Genomic DNA, 6,258 nt, shown 5'->3' on the forward strand with positions numbered 1-6,258 from the left:
CCATGGAGCTCATTGACTGTATATGGGATGAGTTGGTGGCTGGGTGGTTGTCATGGTTGAACAGCCAGTGACACCAGCATGGTTTACACAAAAGTCCTGGACAAGAAGGTTTTCTTGTCATCTATTGGGCAGCCTTTTAATCTAAACTCATCAGAAATTCCACTTTAGAGCTCCCACTTAAGAGTGATAGAAACTGTTATATCATGGAGCATAGCATGTCCAGAGGAATATTCCTGGGTTGGCAAGGGGACTTAGAACCATGCTGAATGCAGACCCAGGAGTGAGAAATCTCATATCTGCCACAAGGAGTTGAGGATCTGCCATGTGGCAGAATGATTAGATTTATCCTGTATGGGACACCATGGGTAGAACTGGAGAGTAAATGAACTAAAATGCCAGCTCTCTGACTTACTTGCTAATATCTTACCAGGCTCCAGGTCAGTACCTGGCTGGCACAGAGTAGGTACTCAATAAATATTTGTTGAATGAATGAATGAACGAATGACCCAATGAAAGCTATAGGCAGAGGTAACACAAAGGCAGATTTGCGTCTGCATAAACACAACTAGCAGATTTTCTAACAATTCTCTATAATAGCACAAAGGTAGATTTGTGTCTGCATAAATGCAACTGACAGACTTTCTAACAATTCTCTATAATATGAGTGCCTTAAGGCTGAGCTAGCTGCTGTAATTTTCTGGATACCAGTGTCTTGCACAAAGCCTGGGAAGCTGTTTGTAAGCCATAGGAACCGATGGTAGTAGTGTGAGCTCTCCTGGAAAATGGTGGACTGGATGACTAGTTGGAGGAAGGTTATTAAAGGGGATTTGATGCAAATGGGTACTAGACTAGAGGACCTTGAAGTCCCTTTCATCCTGGAGATGCTATGTTTTAGGGCCAGCTGAAACACACATTTGCTGCTTCAAGGGCCCTCGTGGTGAATTCATTTATCTTAGGAATGGGGTCAAAGTAGCATCTTTGTTAGCATAGACTAGAAGCTGGCTAGCTGCCCTTTTCCAGGGTTTATTGAACAACTGGCCATTGGCTTATGTGTTTTAGAAATAGAGGAGGTTATAAAGCTTCTGATGCTCTGAGTGTGTCTGAAGATTAAGGAAATTTAAATTTTGTCCTAGAGTCTCCCAAGCAATGGACAATCCAGGTAGGTGCATTTCAAAGAAATGCAAAAATCTTTCAAAAGATGAAAGATCAAAGTTCTTGAGTATGTATCTTCTGTAAACAAGGGTGATGAGGGCCAATAGAAAGGGAAGATGCCTGAGAAGGAGGGTGTGACCCTGAGAACAGACACCATAAAGTGTTAATCACTGCCCACCTTAATTAGCCTGTAGACTCCAGTACACAGAAACATAATTTTATTTCCTGAAAATTGCAAACCATCCAGTTTTATTATAAGCCTTTTTTCTCACTTCCAAAACTGCTTATCTGTTTCTGTATGCATGGGAAAAGTCTTAATTGCCAACATCTGTTTTATAGGTTGTATTTTCTTTTTAATTCAGTTCAAAATACTTAAAAACTTTTTCATTTGATTCCTTCTTTAATCCAAGGATTATTGAAATGTGTGTTAGTTTTCAAACACCAAGATCAATTTGGAACTTAGGTTTCATTTTCAGTTTTCTAATAATTTTTATACAATAACTTTCCACCTTTTTTTCTGTTACTTTCCTTCAAAAGGAACCTGGCTGTTTACTTTTCCTTATACTTGAGGAAAGTCAGCTTCCAGGGCAGATCCTTACCTTTCACTCACCTTTACCTGAAGACCATGGTTCTGGCATTCAAGGCTTTTCACAACCTGGTCTCAATGCAACTTTTCAGGCTTGAGAATAATGTCTCCATTATAAGCATGAGAGCAACTAGACTATTTTCCATTTTCGGAATGTTTGATTCTGTTTATTTTGTTTTCTGTGAGAGAAACTCACTCCCCAACCCTTTATGGAAAATATCATTCAAAACACATTTGGAAAATCCCCTACTCCATGAAGTCTTTTTCTGGTCTCTCAGTGAGCTCTCTTCCACCTTGAAATCTTTGCAGCTCTCTTAAAAAATACCTCCATTTACTGTCTTCATAATATCAAGATCATTTCCTTTCTTTTCTTTCTTATTAAAACTTAAAATCCCCTTCTTACAAGACAGCCTAGATGTATGTTTGTCCTGCACTGGGCACTCTATAAATATCTATCAAAACAAACAAATCATAATTTTTCCCTTTCCTCAGTGTACCTGATTGACTAACATTTTATATTTTGCTGCAATGGGAACATTCAGAGGTAGAAAAAGAATCTGGGAGTGAGGGAAACTTGCAGGAAATTTTAGGAGTCTTTAGTTCTTGATTATTTTATAGACATAAGCTGACAGAAGGGGAAAGATTTCACAGCCACAGAAAGTGTGCTGCTTGAAGAAGACCCTGTTTTTTGTTTTCCAGGACCCTGCAGTAATGGGAAGCAAGAGCTTAGGGCCTCTTTTATGAGCTCATTAACTCTTTATAGGAAACAAAAACCACTGACTAATAGAGTGATTGTATAACAATTGACATAAATATTAATGAGGAAAATGCCAGTTTTCTTGCACCAACACCCACTAAGGCCTATATAAGGTGTACAGGAGAAGGAAGATTTTGGTTTCCAGCACACCCAACTGTGGGCAAAGCAGGATCTCACCTTTTAGCACTGTGACTTCTGACCATTGCAGTTCCCTCCTCAGCAGTCGGGTTTCAGAGGTCAAGGCTGCCTCACTGTGCCACTTAGCTAATGTGGCACATGCCAACTGAGTCTGCGTGGGGTCGACCCCCCTGGGCTGCCCCAGCCTCTGTCTGCCCCCCCACCTTTCACACTGCTTGTCCCTTGCCAGGGACCTGTCACGTTCCTGGCAACATTGGAATCTGTGGGGCAAAAATACCCTGAACAGCCACGAGAAGGAGTCCATGCGGTTTCTGAATGACTGCCTGGCCAGCTACCTGGAGAAGGTGCGCCAGCTGGAGTGGGAGAACGCGGAGCTGGAGACAAAACTCTGCCAGAGGGGCAAGTGCCACGAGTCCAGTGTGTGCCCGGACTACCAGCCCTGCTTCCGCACCCTTGAGGAGCTCCAGCAGAAGGTGAGGTTTGCGGTGTACCAGATCAGGGCTCAGGAATCTATTTACTGCCCATTGGCTAAATCCGGCTTGCCACCTGTTTTTGCAAATAAAGTTTTATTGGTTCATGGCCATGCTCATGCATTTGTGTGCTGTCTGCAGCTGCTTTTGTGCTACAGTGGCAGGAGTTCAGTGGTTGTAATGGAGACTGTATGGTTTGCAAAGCCTAAAATATTTACTATCTGACCCTTTACAGAAGAAGATGACTGACCCTGGGTCAGCAGTGGATTTTTTTTTAAATGTGGGAAGAGAATCTCTTGAGTGAAGGTGAATGGGAATTTGTAAAGATGAGATGTAGAATTTATCTCTCCAGGATTCTGAGTTCACGCTTACTTAGCTTCAGCACGTAAAGTTCCTAAATCGTAGTCACAAAAACCATGCTAATTTTGAGAAGACCATGCAAGCTTCATGAAAGCTGCAATAAATAGAGCAAAAGGAGTATTTCCTAACACCCTTGCCAAGGCAGCATCTATCCACACAACCGCGTCAACCTCTTTTGGGTGTCCGTTGTCACCTTTGATGATCCAGTCAAAGCTTCTGAAGAGCCTGATTCTTAATTTTGGAGACAGGAAGACAAAGAATGTTAAAATAGGGGTCACAGAAACCTGACTAGATTCAGAGAAGACCCGTGGGGAGGTTGGACAACCAGAGGAAAGAATTTATTTAGAACGGATCCTACTTTATCTAAAACTTTCATAGCCAGTCCATTGTTTTGTGGCCTAGATTCTGGACTTTTTTTTTTTTTTTTTGAGATGGAGTCTTGCTCTGTCGCCCAGGATGGAGTGCAGTGGTGCGATCTTGGCTCACTGCAACCTCTGCCTCCTGGGTTGAAGTGATTCTCCTGCCTCAGCCTCCCGAGTAGCTAGGATTTCAAGCAGGTACCACCACTCCCAGCTAATTTTTGTATTTTTAGTAGAGATGGGGTTTCACCATGCTGGCCAGGCTGGTCTTGAACTCCTGACCTCAGGTGATCCACTTGCCTCAGCCTCCCAAAGTCCTGGGATTGTAGGCATGAGCCACCATGCCTAGCCGGATCTTCTTATTTATATTGGGCTAAGAATCATATCTGGCAAAATGGAAGCAAGTCTTCGTTATGTGTTCAGTTTGCCACTGTCTTCCATCTCCTGGTTCCTTTGACTCTATGCCTTCATCCTTTGCCAAGAAGTCTCTTGCACATCTGCCTTCCAGAACCACGAAAGTATCTCTTGCATGTTTGGGAGTTTGTGCTGTCCAGGGGGATGTTGTAGTTTCAACTTCAGCCAAGGAAACTTCCTCTCACCTAAGGCCATCGGTGTCTCTGGGATCAGTAAATCACTCACTTAGCCTACTTTCTTATCCCAGACTCTGTGCACCAAATCATAGAACAATAGGCTGGTTTGCAAATAGACAAAGCCAAGTTGCTGGGGATGACTAGTGACTTGGGGTTGGATGGGGATAGGGAGGAGCCAGGCACCTACTTTGGCTGCTTCTGTCTCATGTGGCATCAGGATGTCATCGACCCAGACCCCAACCCAATAGTTACAGCAGGAGAGAGCAAAGGGCATGAAGCTCAAGATGTTGAAAAACGATCTGCTCTCCAGTGGTTTAGCATTAACAGTTTATAACATGTGCTAGAATGCATCATCCACCTGGTAAGACGCTTGTGAAGCAGGTGGGCAGGGATAGCATTTCCTCCACAGGTGGGCTTGGGGTGCTGGTGTGACCTGCCAGAAGCCATGTGACGACTGAGTGGCAGAGCTGGGACTTGGCCTTAAATTTTGTACAAAATTTTCCTTTCTTGAGGCTATTTCCTGGGGGACTCTATTGCCTTACTATGTGTCTATGCTGCAGCTTGATTAATTTGTGAGTGCTGATAATTCATTGCAAAAGTCATGCTCCATGCCTAAAATGAAAACATGTGAAAGCCAAAGGGTTGACACCACCTGAGAAGGGTCTGCCCTCAGTGCTGGAAGGGACACTGTGTTTTGTCATCTTTCTTCAGGGTACTGTGCAAGTCTCACTGTTCTAGATCTGAAGAAAGCCGCTTTGCCTCAAGAAGAACCACAAGTGGTGTATGGCCCTTGGTGTGATGCATCGAGACTTTCTGGAGGTGAATTTAGGCTCATTCAGGGGAAAAAATGGAGTCTTCCTTCTTCTTGGGATTGAAGCTGTGCAGGTGAGCTCTGGCTTTTGGTGGGAGATTGCTTTTCATCCACAGCCTCTGGAAGCTGCTGGGCTGGTGCAGGCAGCAGTTCATCTTCAGAGGAGCACAGGGAAATCACTGGGGAGGATGGGAAGTGGGAGTTGAGAGTTTGGGTGGAGGGCAGTAGGGGGAGGCTACAGGGGCATCATACTCCTCTGATGACCACAGGTAGCCCGCACTCTGAGGGGTCAGCTGGGAGACAAGCTCTGGATCAAGCTAGATATCGAGCCCACCACTGACCTGAGCAGGGTGCTGGGGGAGATGTGAGGTCAGTACGAGGCCATGGTGGAGACCAACCACCAGGATGTGGAGCAGTGGTTCCAAGCCCAGGTGAGGGGCACTGCTGAGCTGTGGGGATTGGCCTCCATCTGGGCAGGGAGGTGGCTATGCCTCTCTGTGCTCTAGTCTGAAGGCATCAGCCTGCAGGCTATGTCTGGCTCCAAGGAGCTGCAGTGCTGCCAGTTGGAGATCCTGGAGCTGAGACGCATGGTGAACGCCCTGGAGGTGGGGCTTCAGGCTCAGCACATACTGTTGAGTCCCTCTGCACATGTGGGAGACACAGCTTGGCTCCCACTACCCATGAGCAGTTCTCTGGGGTCAGCACAGGCCTCAAATACCAACCACAGACTCAGCTTAAACCTTGGTTTCGTCTCCTTTGGAAGCACTTTCTTGTAGATGTGGATGCTGAGTCAATCAACATTAACGAAGGACAGAGGGCTCTGATCTTAAATGTCTACCATGAAGAGCAGTAGCACAGTGTTAGTTCTTCTGGCTGAAGACAGTTAAAGGCTGTTAGATTGCTCTCTGGACCTGGCCATGTCTAGGGGTGTCACGATCTTAAGAGGTTGGAAGCAGAGATCCATGATTTTTAACTTGCATCCTCCTTTCTTTGATATCACAGGACTGTCTGCAGAACGCCCTGTGTGAAGCTGGG

General features: G+C 45.1%; 1 long non-coding RNA gene across 1 annotated transcript; it reads right to left on the reverse strand.

Annotated features, from left to right (window-relative positions):
- Positions 1 to 1,881: 1,881 nt before the first annotated feature.
- LOC119468344 lies at positions 1,882 to 4,590 on the reverse strand. Its single transcript, XR_005197007.1, has 2 exons — positions 4,105 to 4,590; positions 1,882 to 2,051 (listed from the first exon to the last, which is right to left on the reverse strand). It is a non-coding gene; the product is annotated as an uncharacterized LOC119468344 (long non-coding RNA).
- Positions 4,591 to 6,258: the final 1,668 nt, after the last annotated feature.

The sequence above is a fragment of the Cebus imitator genome, unplaced genomic scaffold, assembly GCF_001604975.1.
Source record: "Cebus imitator isolate Cc_AM_T3 unplaced genomic scaffold, Cebus_imitator-1.0 Scaffold415, whole genome shotgun sequence".
In the NCBI taxonomy this organism is placed as follows: domain Eukaryota; kingdom Metazoa; phylum Chordata; class Mammalia; order Primates; family Cebidae; genus Cebus; species Cebus imitator.